Here is a 22,607-nt window from a genome sequence, read left to right as displayed (position 1 = left end):
AGTAAGTTTGGAGTAATATTTAGTAAATATGGAGTAATAAACTATATTAATAATATATATATTACATCAATAAAAACAAAATTTAGTGGCTTATAATTAAAATTACACATATCACAACTAAAAATTATTTTAAAGTATAAAACTAAACACAAATTATTAATTTGTGTGGACAAAAAATTATAGAGTTAATATATAACAATAATTAATGTTCACAATATTTCATTCAAGATCATGTGGTGGAGTGATAGAGGTGTTGGTTTCTTACCTAGAGGTCTAGGGTTCAAACCCCTCTAGTCTCATATTTTAAACAAGCTTTAAACATAAAAGTCGGTTCCCGGTTTCTGGTCCGACCGGCCGGTTCCGGCGGTTCAAGGCGGCTTAACATACTAACGGTTTTAGGGACCGGACCAGACCAGTTGTCGGTTCGCGGTCCGACCGGTCAATCGATCGGTCCAGTCCGGTTTTTAAAACACTAACCAGACCGCGAACCGGCAGCTGGTCCGATCCGATTTACTACATTCCTTTTATGTAATTCAATTCAAATTTACTGCATTCAATTATAATTAATTAAATCTCGTTTAACATAAACTACCTGCTATTAAATTATAAATTTATTGGATGATATAATTGTTTGGCTTTGGTTCTATTTGATTATTTATTCATCAAAATATATAAATAAATAAATTTATTGAAGTCTAACAGTATTAATTAACTAATTAGATATTCCACTTTAAATTAATTAAAAATTATTTTCACATAAATATGCATGATTATAGTGAATGCGAATTTGGTTGTCTGCCACTCTATTTATGCTTTGGCATTGTAATCCGTGGGCACAACCGCCACCACCCTCTAGGCCTCAATATTCACTTTTTGCCGCAAATAATCTCATTTGTTAGGCCATCCATAATTCTTGACATAAAATCCGCTCCAAAATCCACCATAATTTACTTAATGTTTACTATTTTTTATTTTTATATTTCAAAAAAAGAAGCGTAAGTCATCGCACGCACGGGCGCAACCGCTCGGCGCACCCTCCTTAAGTGAATGCAATAGCGCATAAAATTCCGCCGCATGCAGCCAGCCGAAATTCCAGTGCTATTTTAGTTGCTCTTAGACCATGCTTATCTCTCTCTACCCTATTTATGATTAATAATATTGTAGATGTTTTGGTTCAGGACGCTCTTCGAGTCACTCATTAGGGTACTCTTTTTCTCCTTGGAGAGTTTTATCCCATGGGTTTTTTTTCCTCAAGGGGTTTTAACGAGACCCGTCCACTCTGAGTTTAAATGGGTGACTTGAACTGTGTTCGTCCTTGTTTGGGGCTTGCCCCATGCTGATTGTTGCTTAGTCTTTACCATGTTGTTTTGTACTAGCTGTCTTGTGGCTTTTTCCCTTGTACGTCCTCGGGTATGCCCGAGTGTATGTTGTTAACGTTGGTTTTGATTCTATTTGATTATTTATTCATAAATAATAATAATAATAATAATAATAATAATAATAATAATAATAATAATAATTGTCACGACCGCACTTTGCTCGGGATAGCAAAGCCGGGAAACCGTGACTAGGGGTGGGAGATAAGAAGAGGGGAACAGAAAGGGGGTAAACAATATCTGAATATCCACTCAGAAATAAAGAGGGAAACAACTTCAAATTAACTTTTAATCACAAGAACTCGAATGGGGATCTTACTCTTCAACAAATATTTATCAGAGTATAGAAGAACAATACGCAGCGGAATGAACATGGTCACATGTATGGAGACATGCACCTCTGAGAGCCTCTACTTAAAATATAAAGAAAATCATAAACTCTTCTCAGCATTCTCCACCGTCACTGCTCAACCTGCACATTTAGAAATATATGCAGGACTGAGTATAAAAATACTCAGTGAACACATTGCCGAAATATACATACATAAAATAAAAATATTGTCATGCCATCACAGTAACACTCGAGGGTTTTCTCTTAAAAGGCCGAGCTTACTAAATTCTTTGTGAGCTAAAGTTCGACTGATCAGTCTAAGTTCTTTCTTTCTTTTTCCATATCTGAACACCAAGTGCCGTGGAGATGGTGCTCTCCCACGGTCACCTACCTTTTCTCCAGCCGGGGAGGTGGCCACCTCCCACGGCCTCCATAACTTTATTTGTGACCCGTGGAAGGTGGCCACCTTCCACGGCCACTTGTGTACACTAATCCGAGTAGGGACACCACCCTCACTTGGACCCGAATTCGATTCTTACGTTCCAACCAAACAGATAGGCATAAAACATATCATTTATGGCAAGACAACATCATTTACATAAACAACAAACATAGATTCACATTTTCATATTTTCATCCACATTAGTATGTAGGATAGAAAAGTTCACCTCGTACGCTTAAATTGCCTAACTTGAGATTTCTTACTCCAACCTCAGCTTGCTTGCAGAGATAGCCTTTTCGCAAACAATATAATATACTAAATCAGCCTCTAGAATCAAGTAACTAAAAAAAATGCATGCATTCTACGTGGCTGTTAACTTTATCTTTCGCTCCTTAATCAATTATTCGGAAAGAAAAATTGGGTTGTCGTGATTTTAAAACGTCGTTTTAAACTCCTTTTCAAAATTTTGGCGGCCGCCCAGCCATTGGCGCTCTCCGAAATTCTTGGGTTAAAACTCCAGCCCAAACATTAATTGAATTGCAAGTTCAAAGTAATTATTTTAACCCACCCTTATTCCTCCAATTACTTTAGGGAAACCCAAAATAAAGAAAGGCCCAAAACTAGACTCTCTTCTCCACTATCGGTACACCTCTACCCCTCATTCATTTTTTTTCCAAATTGAGAAAATCCCCAAATTGAGAAATCCCTTCATCCATCGTCCGAGAACGCCGTCGCACCACCACCAGTCGACTGCACAGCGCCGCTGCTGTCACTGTTCCGAGCAGCCGACGCCATCGTACGCCGTGGAATCACCGTGGCAGCGCCGCGACAGGCGCCTCGCCGTCGCTACTCTGCAGCAACGTCTCGCCTTCGCCGCTGCTGCCATTCCGCCATCGCCGCTGACCAGTTCGAGGAGCAGTTCATCGATCCTCTCCAATCTCCGTCAACGGCTGTTCGGCAGAGACCCGATTCACCCCGATCGGCCCCGAAACCAACCCGAACAGCCTCGAAACAACCCGGAGCAGCCCCGAAAGGTAAGTTCTTTATTCAAATTATGTTTCTTTCGCATTTTGATTTATTTGCCGTGGGGTGTATTCGGTTCAAGAGATTGAATTATTGCAAGCAAGAGGTGATTCAATTGTTGATTGCTCGATTGTGTTATTGATTTAGTTCTTTGTGTGGGAGATTGATGTGTGACACTATGCTATGATGCCAAGATGATAAAACTCATAACTTATGATTAAAAGGGAAGGTCTATACCTTCTGTCGAAGTTGAAATGTGGTGTACACTACAGAATTTGTTGGGAAAGGATGAGTTCCTCAGATTGGGCAGCTTCGGTTTTCTTAGATTGTATGAGAGTTAAATAAAAAGGGTAGCAGTTTCTTCTACTTCTTCCTCCCTCTCGGCTATCTCTTTCTTTGGTTTTTTGCTAGGATTTGCATTTTGTGAAAGTGAGAGTGTGAATTTAAGAGAGAATCAATCTGGAAGTGATTAGGATTAACTCCTACTTAATTGGGTGATTTAATGGCAATTAGTGGCTGAATTAAACAGTGATAAATCCTCATGATTAGGATTAATTAGGATTAATGTGGGTGGTTTGCTTGCAGGTAACAGCCGGATGGAAATTCTTGAAGATTCATGCTGAAAAGAAAAACGTGTAGTAAAGGAAGAGAGACACGTGTAGCAAAGGAAGAGAGAAGGATTGGGCTCAAAGTCTATCTCCCACAATTTTATTCACTTTCATTTGGACTCATTTATTTGTATAGCCCAACTTGTATCTTTTATTTATTTGATTTAGTTCATAGGACTAAAGTCAAATTCGTAACATATAAACACTGAGCTCTATTTAATTGAGAAGCCCAAAATATTTACTTCACATTTTGCATTTCTTTTATTAATTAAAGTTTATGAAAAACTTTAATTAATTTCGTCGTCTCGTTCCCAACAAAGATTAACATCACCCAACGCAACCAATTAATATTTATTTTTGTTCTAAATATTAATTCTTCAAAATCGATCGATGATTTTAATCACGCGTAAAATTAAATATTATCTTCTTTTGTTTTCTTCACAAATTCCATCTTAAATCACCATATCGCATTCAATGGGAAAAATTGTATTATTCGAAAATCACGGGTGTTACATCCTACCCACCTTAACAAAAATTTCATCCCGAAATTTGTGTACGTCGTTGGAACAGTTCCGAATGTTTCTCCTTCACCATTTTCTCCAATTTCCATGTTGCCTCTTATAATGCTTTTGACCTCGAGCATGGGGCTAACAAGAAACTATTTCGGCATTTTCTCTTCAGGTATCCTAATATAACAAAAATCTAAATTTCTTCGCTTCTCGTGGTTTTCTTCATCTTATTTGTTATTCGTGCATCAATCCTCAACTGCTTGTAAAACAAGTTTCTCCATATTACCTTTCTCGAGAGTCTATTACTCGAGTATATAGTATAACGTTTAATCTTGTAGGAGCTCCTTAAAAGCGATAATTAATAGCGTAATCTTCAACACCTTGTATTAGTTACGTCAACTCTGGTCGGCGTATCACTTATGCGCGTATCCGCCTAAGGGGACTTTCCTCATGTGTATACGATAAGATCGCTCTAGGAGACCTTAAGTTCCGAGCAAGATTCCTCGCATTGTAACCACTATTAACTTATAGTTGCATGCCGTATCTCCATGGTGCTTTTAGTGCGTCATAACGATCATTCTAGTAACACATCGCAATCATCTTCGTACTCCTCCTCAACATGCTATTAGGGTCGTTTCTCTGTCACATCGCCACTTTTGACATATTACGCAAGATTGGATTCATCTAATTAGATCGCAAGAACTATTTATCGTCGTTGCAGGGATACATCACTTAGCATCTCCTCTCGTCTCGCACTCTTTCTCGTCTGAAACTTCTTTTCATACGCAACGTCGTTTTGTATTCTCCTTGTTTTTAACGTTCAGGGAAAACGATAGGAAATTGTAACTACCCATCTAAACTCGAGCTCAAGTAATCTTATCACTTAGGAAAGTGAGGTTGCAGTTGACACTTCTTAACTAAATTCGAGCACGTTCATCCTAACCTATCTCTTAGTCATTCTATGTTCGCACGCATAGCTCATAGTCTCATACCTCACTTCCATCAACAAATTCATAATCTACCTCATACCTCAACATCTACAAACCATCACTTAAAAAGATATAGGTACCTCGCATCCAATGTCACAGCACCTTCGCGTTTCTCGTTCACTTCCGCCATCCATGTTCTTCTAAAGAAACAAAAAGTAAACTAATTTTCTCTTAAAACTCAAAATATTTTGTAACTCACACATTTTCTCCAAACTAAAATGTCTTTACTTTCAAACTTTAAAAGTTTTTGATTCGAAACAAGCATCATAATAAAACTCACTTAAAAAAAATTTGAATTGTCTCTCTCACTTTAAAACCCAACTCAAACTCAAATTCCTCCTTCAAAACTCATTTGTTATTGGATGATTCTTCTTCCACAATTCCCGGGCTTCGATTAAATTGGATCTATGAGTCTTTTACTTAGAAATTTTACTCTTACGCAGAACTCTACAATAAATTCAAAGCTAAATTAGTTTAGCTTAGTTTAGCCAAACCATAAAAAAAAATATTAATAGAACCTTAATTTAAACTTAGGCTAAAGTTCAATATTATATTTTCTCCCAAATGATACCATTTTCGAAACTGGACCAAGACTCTCACCCATATTCAGTCCACAATAATTAAATTTCGAAATTGGGCTTCCCTTCATTTATTTAAAGTAGCCATTATGATTTTTTAAAAAAAAAAATTGGGCTCATAATAATTTTCTTACTCCCTTGACCCAAGTAAATAAAATGCTAGCCTAATAAGAAGAACCCATATAAAAATAAAAACCCACATCATCTTCCTCACTCTAATCCTAACTAAGATGAGAGGCTCCCTCACCCCTCACTTGCTGTTTCTCTTCTCCATCTCCCTTTCTTTCTCTTTCCTTTTTCTTTAAAGTTTATATCTTTAGATCGAAGAATTTTGGCTTTTAAAATTTCAGATTTTGTGAAAGAGTCCACCTCAAAAATGTTAAAAGGTTGCGGGGCTGCCTTTGCTGTCACGGGACTTTCGAAACATCATCGCCGGAATCCGGCAGATTCGTGTCTAAGGAGATAAGTCTTCAAACTGTGTGGTTATCGTGGTTATAGGACTTAGGTTGTCTACTTTATGAATTTGGTAGCCTTTGAACAATTATCTTGCTACTTGTTAAATGCTATTTGGAAGTTTCAATGGTGGAATATGTTGTTAAACTTGTTGTGGCAGATTCTATTTTCAAATTACATGCATATGCTTTTACATATTACATATGTAAGGAATAAGATCCTTATCTTCTATTTTATTTTTCATATTTTTCAACTCATATCGGCACGCATCAGCTTAAGGTTTGATGTCAGTTTTCGCTTCCCTGATCCAAACACGTATTCGTTGTACGACATCAACATTTCATTTAGCGCGTTTGGTGCTAATTTTTTTTTTTTTTTTTTACCAATTTTGTGCCAGGCCCTCATAGGTGGATTGTACGAATAAGTTTTCAATAAGATTGGAAATTATAAAAAAATTGGCCTCATCACTTCCACTCAAGATAAGAATAGAAGAAAAGCTGAAAGGGTCTTAACCATACTCTTAGAGTTTGAGAATGTTCATATTAGGAGTTTCCTAGATGGAAAGAGTTGTAAAAGAATGAGGATATAACTGATGTAGATTTCTATAATTGGTGTCAACAATATAATCTCGAGGATTAGTAAATTGAAGAGTTCCAAGGATTAATCGATGAAATATTTAACATAGTGACTGAACAAACTAGTCGTAAGTGGATAGGAAAAGCAAGCAATTGCTCAGAAGTGCTGATGGACTTTAGTCAACCATCACGTGACACGACGCCACATCAGTAATTTATCAAGGTTTATAGAAAATTTAGAAACAAACTCATAAAGAAAGACAACTCGAGTAAACTAATTAAGAGTGGAAACAAGCGGTTAGGTTTAAACTTGGAGCTGCAGAAAAAGCTCGAAACATGAGAGAATAATTGTAGAGGAATTGAGAAGGGGGCTACTCATACAATAAAAGAGTTTGCCATCAATCCGTGTTTAAAAATACAAACAGGAGAATTAAAGATCTTGAAAGAATATATCAAGCTTGAAAGAGAGCAATCATCTTAGACATATGATCATTCCGAAGGCCATAATTTATGCAAGACTTGGGATAGAGTATGGTAGTAAGAATTCATAGAATCATAATATTGTTTTCATCCCAAATGAATCAAGGGGTAACTGTAACCAATCAGGGGTGTACGAAAAAAACATGAGGGTAAGTTCACTTTATTTAAATGGATCACGACTTGATATAAAATATAAAGAAAATTGTGGTGACGCCTTATAGACATGAGTAATTCAAGGTCTGGATCAAACGAGAAGGTATTATAAATGCACCAAGTCAAGATGATACCCAAAAAAAAAAAAAATTTGGGCTAAGGTGCGAATAGTAGATCACAAATTCTTTAGGGAGGGAGCTAATAATGTCTTTACCTTGAAGAAAAATTATGTGTGCCGGACAACAATGAGCTTAGAAACAAATCATGAGTAAGGCACACGATAACTCTTACAACACCCACCCTGAAAGCACCAAGATGTATCAATGATATCAAAGAGAAATATGGTGGGATGGTACGAAAAGAAGTTTCCTCACATTTGCGGAAAAGGTATAACAAAGGGCTTTGTGATATGTTTGCCTAAATCAAATAAGGAATTATTGTTATTTGGGTAATCATTGACCATCACATCGAATTGAGAACTACATCGAATTGAGAACCGAGGATCACCTCGAGACTTTGAAAAGCTTTCAGAAGGAACTAGGCACTAAACTAAATTTTAGCATGGCATTTCACTTAGAAACAGACAAGCAATCAGAAGGAACACCTTGAACCCTAGAGACTATGCTAAGAGCAATCGTGTATGATAGATGAAACAATTGGGAATCTATGATATGGATCCATGTATTTTGTGATCCATTTCCCAAGGATTACCCATTTAATGATGCTTGATCTAACTATTTTTGTGAGATTGATTTTCAATTTATCAACACTAGACACAAGATAATAAAGATCCAACCAACAAAAATTGAATCTAAACAAGAATGGATGGAAGATTAGGAATGGAAAGCATGTGTATAAAGATGAGATAAGAGAGCTACAACCATAGGACCTTAACCAAAAAGATGGAGACAACCCTAGGCAACTTTCATTAGCTCTATCACCCCTTGGCTCCACTACTCAATGGATACACTCCATTGATGCATACCTCTACTTGAATCAATCAAAGATGGAAACAAGCAACCTTCAAGGAAGGAATTGGATACAATCCTCAAAGAGGAAACTCTCTAGGGTAGAAACTTTAATTAAGCCAAAAAATCTCCGGAAATGGAATAACATCAAGAGGTTTTTATACTAAGGGTCCAAAAATAGAAAGTTGGCCCACAAAATCTAAAAAACGGCAGAATCGCCCGGTCGGGCGTTTTTCACAGGCCAAAACGCCCGGCCCGGGTGTTTTCCCTGTTCCCGGGCGAATTTCCACACTGAGCCGGGCGCGCGAAACGCTCGGCCGGGCGTCCTCCTCGCGTCCTCAGGCAATTCGCCCGGTCGGACGATTTTCACATGTGAAAACGCCCGACCCGGGCGTTTCTTCTGAAATCTCCGGCCGGCCCTCGTTCTTCAGCACGATCCTCAACTTTGGCCCATTCGTCCTCCTAGGCTCCTCCCGCTTGGACTTTTGAATGAAAGTTGCGAGTCCATCCCGAAGCCGCCTCGTCATGGCTCTCGTCATAGGTCCACCAAGTGAGGTCGTATCATCCTCCCCTTCTTGGAAAGGATTTGTCCTCAAATCCGGGCTCCCTACAACATCAAACGGACTTAAATCAGTGACGTTGAACGTGCAACTAACATTTTACTCACCGGGCAAGTCGATCACGTATGCATTGTCGTTGACGCGTTCCAACACGAGAAAAGGCCCATCTCCTCTAGGAGCTAGCTTGCCCTTGGTCTTATCGGGGAAACGTATCTTCCTAAGATGTACCCACACCCAATCGCCGGGTTCAAAAACCACCTTCTTGCGCCCCTTGTTCACATGGCGGGCCACTTGCTCCCCTCTCTCTCGGATCCTCTCTTGCACTTGAGTATGCATCTCCTTCACGAACTTAGCCTTTTCCTCTCCCCCTACATCAAGCATAATTGACAAGGGCAAATCCACCGCGGACAAATCCAACGGGGTGAGGGGGTTAAATCCATATACAACTTCAAAAGGAGACAATTTAGTAGTGGAATGAAAAGTCCTATTGTATGCAAATTCGGCAATAGGTAGACACTCCTCCCAAGACATATTATTATCAAATACTAGAGTACGAAGGAGGGCTCCTAAGGACCTATTCACTACTTCCGTTTGTCCATCCGTTTGGGGATGAGCGGTAGTAGAAAAAAGAAGCTTGGTTCCAAGACTTCCCCAAAGGGTCTTCCAAAAGAAACTTAAGAATTTGACATCCCTATCACTCACAATTGTTTTTGGAATCCCATGCAATTTGACCACCTCCTTAAAAAACAAATTTGCAATGAATTTAGCATCATTCGTCTTCCTACATGGAATGAAATGAGCCATCTTGGAGAACCTATCTACTACTACCAAAATACTATCATTCTTTCGAGAAGACATGGGTAGGCCTAGCACGAAATCCATGGAAATGTCCACCCAAGGTTGTGTAGGTATAGGTAAAGGAGTATAAAGCCCAAAGTTACTAGACTTAGACTTGGCTTGCCTACACTCTATGCATTGTCCACAAAATTTCTCAACATGTCTCTTCATACAAGGCCAAGAGAAATGTTCACTCAAAATATCAAAAGTTTTTGACACCCCAAAGTGTCCCATCAAGCCTCCCAAATGAGATTCCTTAATCAATAAGTCACGAAGAGAGCAATTAGGAATGCAAAGCTTATTCTCTTTGTACAAGTAACCATCCATCCTATAATATTTATCAAAAGACCCTTTTTCACATGCTTCAAAAATAGTGGCAAATTCGTGATCATACTTGGAAGCACACACAACAAGCACTTGTTTTCTCACATGCATCACATAATCATCACTTGAAAGAGCATGAGGCTTCCTAGAAAGGGCGTCGGCAACAACATTTTCCTTCCCCTTTTTATATTTGATCACATAAGGGAAAGTTTCTAGAAAAGCACTCCACTTAGCATGTCTTTTATCAAGTTTATGTTGTCCCCCTAGGAACTTAATGGATTCATGGTCGGTGTGAATTACAAACTCCCTATGCATGAGATAATGTTGCCAATTCTCTAAACACCTCACTATAGCATACAACTCCTTGTCATATGTGGGGTAGTTTAATTGGGCTTGGCCAAGCTTTTCTGAGAAAAAGGCTATGGGTTTCCCCTCTTGCATGAGCACTCCTCCTACCCCCACTCCACTAGCATCACACTCAAGCTCAAAAGTCTTGTCAAAATTAGGAAGGGCTAACAACGGAGCATGAGTAAGGTCATTTTTCAAGGTGTTAAAAGCTCTTTCTTGCTCCTCTCCCCACTTAAACTCGACATTCTTTTTCACAAGGTGATTAAGGGGAGATGCCTTAGTAGAAAAATCCCTCACAAACCTCCTATAGAAGCTTGCAAGACCATGGAAAGATCGAACTTCACTCACACTCTTGGGTGTAGGCCACTCCCTAATCGCCTTCACTTTCTCCTCATCTACTTTCACACCATCCCTCCCCACAACGAATCCAAGAAAAACAACCTCATCAACACAAAAAGTGCATTTGGATAACTTGGCATATAAGGCATGCATTCTCAACACTTCAAGCACATCCCTAAGATGATTAGCATGCTCTTCTACACTCTTACTATAAATCAAGATATCGTCAAAATACACCACCACAAATTTTCCAATGAAAGGACGAAGCACATGATTCATCAAACGCATGAAAGTGGAAGGAGCATTAGTCAATCCAAAAGGCATAACAAGCCATTCATATAAGCCAAATTTGGTTTTAAAAGCGGTTTTCCATTCATCCCCTTCTTTCATGCGAATTTGGTGGTACCCACTTGCTAAATCAATTTTGGAGAAACAATAAGAGCCACATAGATCCTCAAGCATATCATCTAACCTAGGTATAGGGTGCCTATACTTAATGGTGATCTTATTGATGGCTCTACAATCCACGCACATTCTCCAAGTCCCATCCTTCTTAGGTACCAAAATAACGGGGACGGCACAAGGTGAGAGAGATTCTCGAATCAAACCTTTGGCAAGGAGTCCCTCGACTTGCCTTTGAAGTTCTTGAGTCTCCTTTGGGTTTGCTTTATATGCCGCCCGGTTGGGAAGAGAGGATCCCGGTACAAAATCGATTTGGTGCTCAATCCCTCTCACGGGTGGGAGCTTGTTTGGAAGCTCGTCCGGGAAGACATCCTTGAAACCTTGCAAAACACTTTCAATCAACAAAGGACAAGGATTAGTGTTAGTATTTAAACATAAATCGTTCCGGACCATGAGGAGAATGGTTGAACGGCTTTTTAGTGCCCACCCAAGGTCGGGAGTCCTAGCTAACAAGCAACCTTTTCCCCCCCTTGCTTGTGGTTTTTCTTGTTTAGGTACTTTATTTTTACTCTCACCACCCCCACTCTCACTTGGCTTTTTTAGCTCACCCTCACTCACAAGCCTTTTCTCTCTATCCCTTTCCCTTTCCCTTTGTAGATGTTGATGTGCCTCAAACACATCCTTAGGTAAGAGGGGCTTCAACCTAACCTTCAAGCCATTCACCATGTAGAAATATTCATTGGTGAAACCATTCTTATACACCCTCCTATCAAACTCCCAAAGCCTTCCCAACAACACATGACAAGCCGTCATTGGAATGATATCACACATCACCTCATCCTCAAAGACACCATTCTTCAAGGGAACTAAGCATTGAGCCTTCACCTTTAGCTCTCCGGACTCCCCTAGCCATTGAAGCTTGTAAGGATTGGGATGTTTGTCAACTTTCAACTCCAACTTGGCCACCAATTGTTCACTTACCACATTAGCACAACTACCTCCATCAATAATCACCAAACAAGTTTTAGTTCGTACCTTGCAATTCATATGGAAGATGTTGCACCTTTGCTCCTTTTGCTCTTCAAGGTCGGGTTGTACATTGAGCATCCTTAGCATCACTAGTGTCTTCAATCCCTCATCCTCTTCTTCCCCACTAGAATATGACATACGCGGCTCCACACTTGCCTCCTTGCCTTCTACCACTCCATCATCCTCATCCTCACTATGCACGCTACCATCTTGCCCAATAACCATCACCCTTTGGTTAGGGCACTCACGTGCATAATGACCATAGCCCTTACACTTGAAACATTGCACCTTGCTATTTTCCGTTGAAGAAGGATTTTTGTTAGCTTGTGGGCTCGGGTTTGGCGATGCCTTGTATGGTGTCTTGCCTTGAGTAATAGGTGAACTCTCCATCTTCTTGGAAGGGGTACTCCACTTGTTTCCTCCCATCCCGGTTTGGTTAGAGGCCACCCTCGCCTTGCTAAGAGCCACTTCTTTTCCTTGCCTCTCAAAGGTTTCGGCAAAACTTAGTACTTCCCCCAATGTGATCCCCCTTAAAGCCTCAATTTGGACTTTATGCTTCAACGAAGTGTTGAGACCATGGATGAATCGGTCTTGAGTGGCTTCCTCCGATTCATTCACTCCAATCTTGTTCATCAAGGCAAGAAGTTCATAGTAGTAATCCATCACACTCATGGATCCTTGCCTTAGGTCTTGAAGTTCCCCACGAAGCTTGTGATAATAGGATCTAGGCACAAAGGACTCCTTCATGATTCGGCACAACTCATTCCATGAACGCACATCTCCCATCCTAGCTATCCTCCTTTTCCTCAACACATCATTCCACCAAGTATTAGCATTACCCCTAAATTCGGCCAATGCAATCTTTACCTTGTCACCCTCGGAATAGTTGTGGAGGGAGAAGATTTTCTCCACTTGAGATTCCCATTCCAAGTAGGCCTCGGGGTCAAACTTGCCATGGAATTCGGGTAGGTTGTGTTTCAAGGTCTTGGACGGATCATCAAACCTCGGTCGGGGCTCCTCCTCATAGTACCTATCCCTCCTAAATCTATCCCCATAAGGCTCCATCCCTCCATGTTGGTTTCCTACCCCAAAACGACCATATCCCCCATTTCCTCCTCCAAACCGCCTATTGACTCCATTACCCCCCCCCCCCAAACCTTCCATTCTCCAAATTGTTAACCCTATCCCGTACATTCCCTCCTTGCCACCCCTCATACTCCTCCTCTTCCACATTTTCCTCCGGACCCTCATTGGGCACGACGTTGCCCATAGGAGTGGGAGGCCTCGTCCCCCGTTCTTCCTTCCAAGTGTTGAACTCTTCAAATAGAGTGTTTTGGGCGGCAAGCATGCGAGCTTCAGATTCTTTTGCCCGAACATCCATTTGGGTCACCAACTCTTGCTTGAGTTCCTTCATCATTTGTGCCATCATGCCCACAAGATCACCTTCGGGTTTGGAACTACTTGAGCCCGCCCCCTTCCTTACTTCCTCCTCATGGACGTCCCCCATCTTGTTAGATCGAGTAATAGGAGGCATCCAAGTTACCTACAAACACAAAAAAAACAAAGACTAGAAACTAGCCTTAGATATTAGCAAAATAAGAAAAGAGATTTAAGAAGCTAACTCACCCCAATGTAGTATCCCAACACCCCCCAAGTCACTCACCAATGTCACTCGGTAGGTTTAGAATATAGTGAGGCTAGTATCACACACTCTCGATCCAATTCCCACTCGTTGGCGCCCGGACAACTCAATCAAGGTATACACCTCAAGAACATATGGACACCAAGTAGTAAATACCAAAGTAATAATGATTAAACATATGAAAGCAAAGAAAACTAGGCCTAGAGCAAACACACACACTAAAGAACACAAGACATGGGATGAAGCTTTATGCTGAAATCTGGCTGATATTTATGAATTTTTTTGGTATTGATCCCCGCGCCCAATTTGGATGAATTTTGGTGGATAGATTCTCAAACAAGTCTATATCAAGGGAAAAATGGTCATATATAGTCAGATTTGATGATTGGATATGTTTTGTATGGTTTTCCCCAACTATGCCAAAACAGGGCAATGATGTTAATCTCCACGGTTGACTAGGCAAACGAAGGAAATTTTTGATGAACTTTTGCAAGTACGTAGGTCACATAACATAGATCATACACACCAAATTTCAGCTTAATCTAAGCACAATTGATCAATCCGATCATCCCAACAAAACAGAGCAAAAACAAAAGACCAAAAGGAAAAATAACCCAACCCAAAGCAACAAAAGATCAAACACCTAGTGGGTACTAGGCTCTAGATACCAAATGATATGGATCCATGTATTTTGTGATCCATTTCCCAAGGATTACCCATTTAATGATGCTTGATCTAACTATTTTTGTGAGATTGATTTTCAATTTATCAACACTAGACACAAGATAATAAAGATCCAACCAACAAAAATTGAATCTAAACAAGAATGGATGGAAGATTAGGAATGGAAAGCATGTGTATAAAGATGAGATAAGAGAGCTACAACCATAGGACCTTAACCAAAAAGATGGAGACAACCCTAGGCAACTTTCATTAGCTCTATCACCCCTTGGCTCCACTACTCAATGGATACACTCCATTGATGCATACCTCTACTTGAATCAATCAAAGATGGAAACAAGCAACCTTCAAGGAAGGAATTGGATACAATCCTCAAAGAGGAAACTCTCTAGGGTAGAAACTTTAATTCAGCCAAAAAATCTCCGGAAATGGAATAACATCAAGAGGTTTTTATACTAAGGGTCCAAAAATAGAAAGTTGGCCCACAAAATCTAAAAAACGGCAGAATCGCCCGGTCGGGCGTTTTTCACAGGCCAAAACGCCCGGCCCAGGCGTTTTCCCTGTTCCCGGGCGAATTTCCACACTGAGCCGGGCGCGCGAAACGCCCGGCCGGGCGTCCTCCTCGCGTCCTCAGGCAATTCGCCCGGTCGGACGATTTTCACATGTGAAAACGCCCGACCCGGGCGTTTCTTCTGAAATCTCCGGCCGGCCCTCGTTCTTCAGCACGATCCTCAACTTTGGCCCATCCGTCCTCCTAGGCTCCTCCCGCTTGGACTTTTGAATGAAAGTTGCGAGTCCATCCCGAAGCCGCCTCGTCATGGCTCTCGTCATAGGTCCACCAAGTGAGGTCGTATCAATCTATCTTGACCTGATAAAAATAATTCGTATACAATGATACTAACCATACGACCATTAATATGACACTATACGAGAGAGTACACGGGAAAAATGCAGATCACCACTTTGCTAGGATGAAGGTAAAAATTATTGACTAAAGTCGTTTTCGTAATTTACAAGGGTGGTTCACCATCTGTCGTCTCTTTTTTGCATGATAAAGAAAATCTTGGTAACTAGTTCGTTTCATAACTATATCTGACGACTATAGTTGAAAATCATGGCTTCGTAGTGTTCTCAACAATTCATAATGGTCATTCTCGTTTCGCTTTACTTTTTACACAAGTTTAAATTCTTTTTACTATGTTGAAATTATATTCTTCTGCCATGTACGGATACAACGAGTGTAATATCTTTTGTTATGAATGGATTGTCACCAAGGGTAGTGGTCAACCCAGATTGTTCACTTTTGGTAGGACATAGAAGAGAGATATCTAGTTCCTTTCATTTTCTGAAAATATCGTTCATTCCCAGCTCAAATGGTTTTAACTTTCTTTTAGATCGCATACTTTTCTCATTATCGCTCGGGAAAGCGAAAAATGTTAGCAACTGCCCTTCTATGTTCAAGTTCATACTGTTTTCTAAAGGAATGCACAACTTAAAAAAAACATTCTAAGTTCTTAGAAACTTTAATTTCCCTTTACATGCAACATGATTCATACGCTACTCGAAAAGATATATTCTTACCAAAAACTTTTCAACTTTTCTTGATAAAGAACAACCTTCTATTTCGTAAACTTTTTTTTTGTTTTGTTTTTGCAAATAACTAATATCCTCTTCCACTTTCACATTTCACTATTTTTACTAAAAACAAAAGTTACTTCTTCCTTCATCATATAAATTCTTTACTCGATAAAGACACATCAACTCTTCACTTAAAACTTTTACCAGATAAAAACACATCATTTTCTTTCTAAAAAAAAAAATTTCCAGCTCTTTCTCGAATGGAACAAACTATCATTTTCTCTATAACTTACTTCCGAGTCTCTACTCGATAGAACTCATCTTTCTCAAAAGTCTCATTTTTTTCCCTTCATTTGCTTGAAACAAAAACCTGATAAGACTCATCGTCCCTTTCAATAAAATTTCATATTTTCATACTGGACCCGTTCATTTGACCGTCGATCCCTACAACTTTCTCTTTTTAAACCTCTTGAACATCTCAAATTGCTTTTAAAAGAAAGAACAAATTACCTTTTTCTCGTTGAGCGCGATTGGTGGGAATGCTGAGAGTTCGATAACTAATTAGATAGTCTAGTGGAACAAGTCTGACTGGTAACTGAAAGAGACTCTTGGGTTCAGAGCATCAAAGAAACTGCTTTGATACCACTCTGTCACGACCGCACTTTGCTAGGGATAGCAAAGCCGGGAAACCGTGACTAGGGGTGGGAGATAAGAAGAGGGGAACAGAAAGGGGGTAAACAATATCTGAATATCCACTCAGAAATAAAGAGGGAAACAACTTCAAATTAACTTTTAATCACAAGAACTCGAATGGGGATCTTACTCTTCAATAAATATTTATCAGAGTATAGAAGAACAATACGCAGCGGAATGAACACGGTCACATGTATGGAGACATGCACCTCTGAGAGCCTCTACTTAAAATATAAAGAAAATCATAAACTCTGCTCAGCATTCTCCACCGTCACTGCTCAACCTGCACATTTAGAAATATATGCAGGACTGAGTATAAAAATACTCAGTGAACACATTGCCGAAATATACATACATAAAATAAAAATATTGTCATGCCATCACGGTAACACTCAAGGGTTTTCTCTTAAAAGGCCGAGCTTACTAAATTCTTTGTGAGCTAAAGTTCGACTGATCAGTCTAAGTTCTTTCTTTCTTTTGCCATATCTGAACACCAAGTGCCGTGGAGATGGTGCTCTCCCACGGTCACCTACCTTTTCTCCAGCCGGGGAGGTGGCCACCTCCCACGGCCTCCATAACTTTATTTGTGATCCGTGGAAGGTGGCCACCTTCCACGGCCACTTGTGTACACTAATCCGAGTAGGGACACCACCCTCACTTGGACCCGAATTCGATTCTTACGTTCCAACCAAACAGATAGGCATAAAACATATCATTTATGGCAAGACAACATCATTTACATAAACAACAAACATAGATTCACATTTTCATATTTTCATCCACATTAGTATGTAGGATAGAAAAGTTCACCTCGTACGCTTAAATTGCCTAACTTGAGATTTCTTACTCCAACCTCAGCTTGCTTGCAGAGATAGCCTTTTCGCAAACAATATAATATGCTAAATCAGCCTCTAGAATCAAGTAACTAAAAAAAATGCATGCATTCTACGTGGCTGTTAACTTTATCTTTCGCTCCTTAATCAATTATTCGGAAAGAAAAATTGGGTTGTCGTGATTTTAAAACGTCGTTTTAAACTCCTTTTCAAAATTTTGGCGGCCGCCCAGCCATTGGCGCTCTCCGAAATTCTTGGGTTAAAACTCCAGCCCAAACATTAATTGAATTGCAAGTTCAAAGTAATTATTTAACCCACCCTTATTCCTCCAATTACTTTAGGGAAACCCAAAATAAAGAAAGGCCCAAAACTAGACTCTCTTCTCCACTATCGGTACACCTCTACCCCTCATTCATTTTTTTTCCAAATTGAGAAAATCCCCAAATTGAGAAATCCCTTCATCCATAGTCCGAGAACGCCGTCGCACCACCACCAGTCGACTGCACAGCGCCGCTGCTGTCACTGTTCCGAGCAGCCGACGCCATCGTACGCCGTGGAATCACCGTGGCAGCGCCGCGACAGGCGCCTCGCCGTCGCCGCTGCTGCCATTCCGCCATCGCCGCTGCTGCCATTCCGCCATCGCCGCTGACCAGTTCGAGGAGCAGTTCATCGATCCTCTCCAATCTCCGTCAACGGCTGTTCGGCAGAGACCCGATTCACCCCGATCGGCCCCGAAACCAACCCGAACAGCCTCGAAACAACCCGGAGCAGCCCCGAAAGGTAAGTTCTTTATTCAAATTATGTTTCTTTCGCATTTTGATTTATTTGCCGTGGGGTGTATTCGGTTCAAGAGATTGAATTATTGCAAGCAAGAGGTGATTCAATTGTTGATTGCTCGATTGTGTTATTGATTTAGTTCTTTGTGTGGGAGATTGATGTGTGACACTATGCTATGATGCCAAGATGATAAAACTCATAACTTATGATTAAAAGGGAAGGTCTATACCTTCTGTCGAAGTTGAAATGTGGTGTACACTACAGAATTTGTTGGGCCGAAAGGATGAGTTCCTCAGATTGGGCAGCTTCGGTTTTCTTAGATTGTATGAGAGTTAAATAAAAAGGGTAGCAGTTTCTTCTACTCTCTTCCTCCCTCTCGGCTATCTCTTTCTTTGGTTTTTTGCTAGGATTTGCATTTTGTGAAAGTGAGAGTGTGAATTTAAGAGAGAATCAATCTGGAAGTGATTAGGATTAACTCCTACTTAATTGGGTGATTTAATGGCAATTAGTGGCTGAATTAAACAGTGATAAATCCTCATGATTAGGATTAATTAGGATTAATGTGGGTGGTTTGCTTGCAGGTAACAGCCGGATGGAAATTCTTGAAGATTCATGCTGAAAAGAAAAACGTGTAGTAAAGGAAGAGAGACACGTGTAGCAAAGGAAGAGAGAAGGATTGGGCTCAAAGTCTATCTCCCACAATTTTATTCACTTTCATTTGGACTCATTTATTTGTATAGCCCAACCTGTATCTTTTATTTATTTGATTTAGTTCATAGGACTAAAGTCAAATTCGTAACATATAAACACTGAGCTCTATTTAATTGAGAAGCCCAAAATATTTACTTCACATTTTGCATTTCTTTTATTAATTAAAGTTTACGAAAAACTTTAATTAATTTCGTCGTCTCGTTCCCAACAAAGATTAACATCACCCAACGCAACCAATTAATATTTATTTTTGTTCTAAATATTAATTCTTCAAACTCGATCGATGATTTTAATCACGCGTAAAATTAAATATTATCTTCTTTTGTTTTCTTCACAAATTCCATCTTAAATCACCATATCGCATTCAATGGGAAAAATTGTATTATTCGAAAATCGCGGGTGTTACAATAATAATATAGTACTCTATCCGTTTCTTCATAGTTGAGGTGAAACTTTTCGGCACGGAGTTTTAGGAAGGAATGTTAGAGCATCCGCAACGGCGAACTTTCCGTCGGACATCCGACCGGCGTGTCGGTCGTCCGCGCGGGACGTCCGCTTTTAGGCGTGGAAGGCGAGGATGCGACATCCGGGGAAAGTCCGCCATTGTGCAGTGGGAAGTTCTTATGACGTAGCAGGAGGTGTTTTGGGAAAGTCCAATGGGACATTCGCAGCATTGCGGATGCTGCGGATGCTCTTAGCCGTGTGTTAAATAAATAGATATAAAAGTATGAGAAAGGAAAAGATAGAGAGAATAAAATATAGAGTGAATAAAGTATAGAGAATAAAGTAGGAGAGAGTAAAATAAAAAAGAGAAAAAAGTTACAATATATGAAAATGACTCAACTATGAAGGAACTTTCCAAAATAGAAAAATGACTCAACTATGAACATGAATTCGTATTACCATTCAACCGATTAACTTATAGACATTCCACTTAATTGAGTTTGGTGCTTTGACTTCATATTTAATCTAATTCGGTGTCTTTTTCTTAATCTATTTCAGGTCAATTTAAAAACTCAACATAATAAGTTAGTCAAAATAATTAATTAATAGAAAGTTAAATAAGTAGAGTAACACTAATCCTAAATCTAAGTAAACATATTCTTAAAATCATACTACAAAATACATGTTCATCAACTACATATTCACTTTATATGAAACTCGTTAAAATCTATGTTTAAATTCGAATATGGATATATATCTTTCAAACAAATAGGTGCAATAAAATTTTCACATTCCATTGTATAGGAACAACGAACATACAGACAAGATTGTATTCTATAATATCATGCAGGTCCATTTGTTCTCTAACATAAGTGACAAAATATAAATTATTCTCTCTCATAGATATCTATCTAGATGCTTCTCCTACCAATCACGTACTGCACATACATTAACGCCATATTATACTACGTATAATAATAATACTGGAGTTTTATTTTGCCCTTGAACTATAAACCAGTAATGTATAGGGCATTCACAATTGGGCCCCGCCCTATGCACCGCCACATAAATATTTTATTGTCTGCTCCTTCCATCTGCAATGGGGCGGACTATTGTCCGCCCTAAGCCCTGCTCTAAAGTTTTTTCTTCTATTTTATATTTAATTTATGTTTGCAAATATATCAAGCTAAATAAATTTAAAAAAGGCAACACAAGGCAAATCCTACATTTACTTAATTTTTTTTTAAAAAGTTACAAAATTAGAAATTAAAAAAAAGTGCACTACATATAAAAAGAGGCTAGTTCAGTAATCCCAACTTGCGGCAGAGGCCATCAAGCATCCGCTGGAGGGACGCGATTTGAGCCGGGTTGGTCGCCTGCATGAGGGCGTTGTGTGTGTCCAACAACGTCCTATAGTCGGAGGAGGCCACCAAGTCCGTGTAGGCATGTGCCGCAGCCGAAGTCGGGGCAGTGGTCACGCTCAAGGTCGGGGCCTAGTCAGGCGGCGCGGCGGCAAAGGATGTCACCTTGCCCTTGCCCTTGGCAGTCTTGATGCCAGGAAGACGCTGGGAGGACATCGGTGTGCCGGAACTCTCATCCTCGAACACCGGATGGTTGAGGTCCATAGGAGCTGCGCCGCTGTCGCTGGTCGTATAATCACCGGCGAAGGTGTGCTTCGCCCTCTTCTTCGCCGCCGTCGATTGGGGCAGCACACCTCCAACGAACTTCTTCTTCTCCTTCAAGAGCGCCCAGGACTGGTAGTGCTTGAAATCGCCGTACAATGACATGTACGACTGCACCGCTTTGTCGCGCACATCCAACAAACTCTCGCCGCTTCCTTGCTCCCTCTCGCACTTCTCGTACTCCCCCGAGAACATATTGATCTGCTTCTTTATTTGGTTCTAGTGCTTGCGGAGCTGCTCCATGTGGCACTTGCTATTAATTAAGTTTTCCTTACAGATTACTATACTATACTAGCTGTTTCAAATTTAAATGAGATATTGATAAAAATATAAAATTAACAGTATAAAATATTGTCCCAACGCCTGAGCATACTTTCTATCATAAAATATCTTGATTATATGTTTTATGTGTTTCAAGTATCATGATAAAATGGACTGAGAGAAAGGGGCCAAAGTGATTGGATTTTTTATTTTTCAACTTTTTTAGAACCAAGAAATAAAAAGGTTATAAGAATGGTGAGTGCTGAGAATAAAAACGAATGCATAAATTCGAAGTGTCGTTTACATATTTGTGGTTCTGGAACATTGAATTGATGTGCTTGATTTCAACTCTGTATTCATCATCTACCCTCAATTTGAGAATAAAAAAAGCTTAGGTCCTCTGTATTCATCATCTACCCTCAATTTGAGAATAAAAAAAGCTTAGGTCCTTTAATTTTATGTGAACCATTTTATCTTATAACTATTGTAGCATTCGACGTTTCATATTCAACAATAGTTTATCTAATTCGTCTATATTTTTTTATTTTATATGCAGTGTATTATAATTATGTATTGAGATATAAAATACAGTATTAAATATACATAGCGAAAAGATACAAAATAATAGTAATAAATAATTGAGAGATGAAAATAATTTTCAGTAGTTCGATCACAAAAATCTGCATGTATTGAAATTATATGTGTAATACTAGTAAAAAATTTTCAGTATTATCAACTATGAAGTTTTGTTTGTTGGTCGTTGTGGCGGACCTACCAAGGGACACGGGGGACCCTTGGAACCCCACCCATTTTTAGAATCTACTATATATGTACTACTCCCTCCGTTCTCCATTAGGAGTAACATTTTGACCGGACACGGGTTTTAAGAAATGTAAAAAAAAGTTGGTTGAAAAAGTTAGTGAAATGTGGGACCACATTTTTATATTAGTTTTATAATAAAATGTGAGTGAAATGAGTTAG

The 22,607-nt window shown here is 39.6% G+C and overlaps 3 long non-coding RNA genes across 3 annotated transcripts; 2 read left to right on the top strand and 1 right to left on the bottom strand.

Annotated features, from left to right (window-relative positions):
• Positions 1 to 2,787: 2,787 nt before the first annotated feature.
• Positions 2,788 to 4,026, top strand: LOC125208212 (uncharacterized). The gene is made up of 2 exons (XR_007174069.2): positions 2,788 to 3,183; positions 3,758 to 4,026. It is a non-coding gene; the product is annotated as an uncharacterized LOC125208212 (long non-coding RNA).
• A 12,746-nt stretch (positions 4,027 to 16,772) lies between these two features.
• On the bottom strand, positions 16,773 to 19,074 carry LOC125208213 (uncharacterized). The gene is made up of 3 exons (XR_007174071.2): positions 18,758 to 19,074; positions 17,729 to 17,794; positions 16,773 to 17,201 (listed from the first exon to the last, which is right to left on the bottom strand). It is a non-coding gene; the product is annotated as an uncharacterized LOC125208213 (long non-coding RNA).
• LOC125197857 (uncharacterized) lies at positions 18,139 to 19,378 on the top strand. Its single transcript, XR_007172263.2, has 2 exons — positions 18,139 to 18,531; positions 19,110 to 19,378. It is a non-coding gene; the product is annotated as an uncharacterized LOC125197857 (long non-coding RNA).
• Positions 19,379 to 22,607: the final 3,229 nt, after the last annotated feature.

Source organism: Salvia hispanica, chromosome 6 (assembly GCF_029641045.1).
Source record: "Salvia hispanica isolate PSC_SH4W2 chromosome 6, Shi_PSC_v1, whole genome shotgun sequence".
NCBI lineage: Eukaryota > Viridiplantae > Streptophyta > Magnoliopsida > Lamiales > Lamiaceae > Salvia > Salvia hispanica.
The sequence above is the reverse complement of the archived record's forward strand: the minus strand, read 5'-3'. Positions and strand labels throughout refer to the sequence as shown.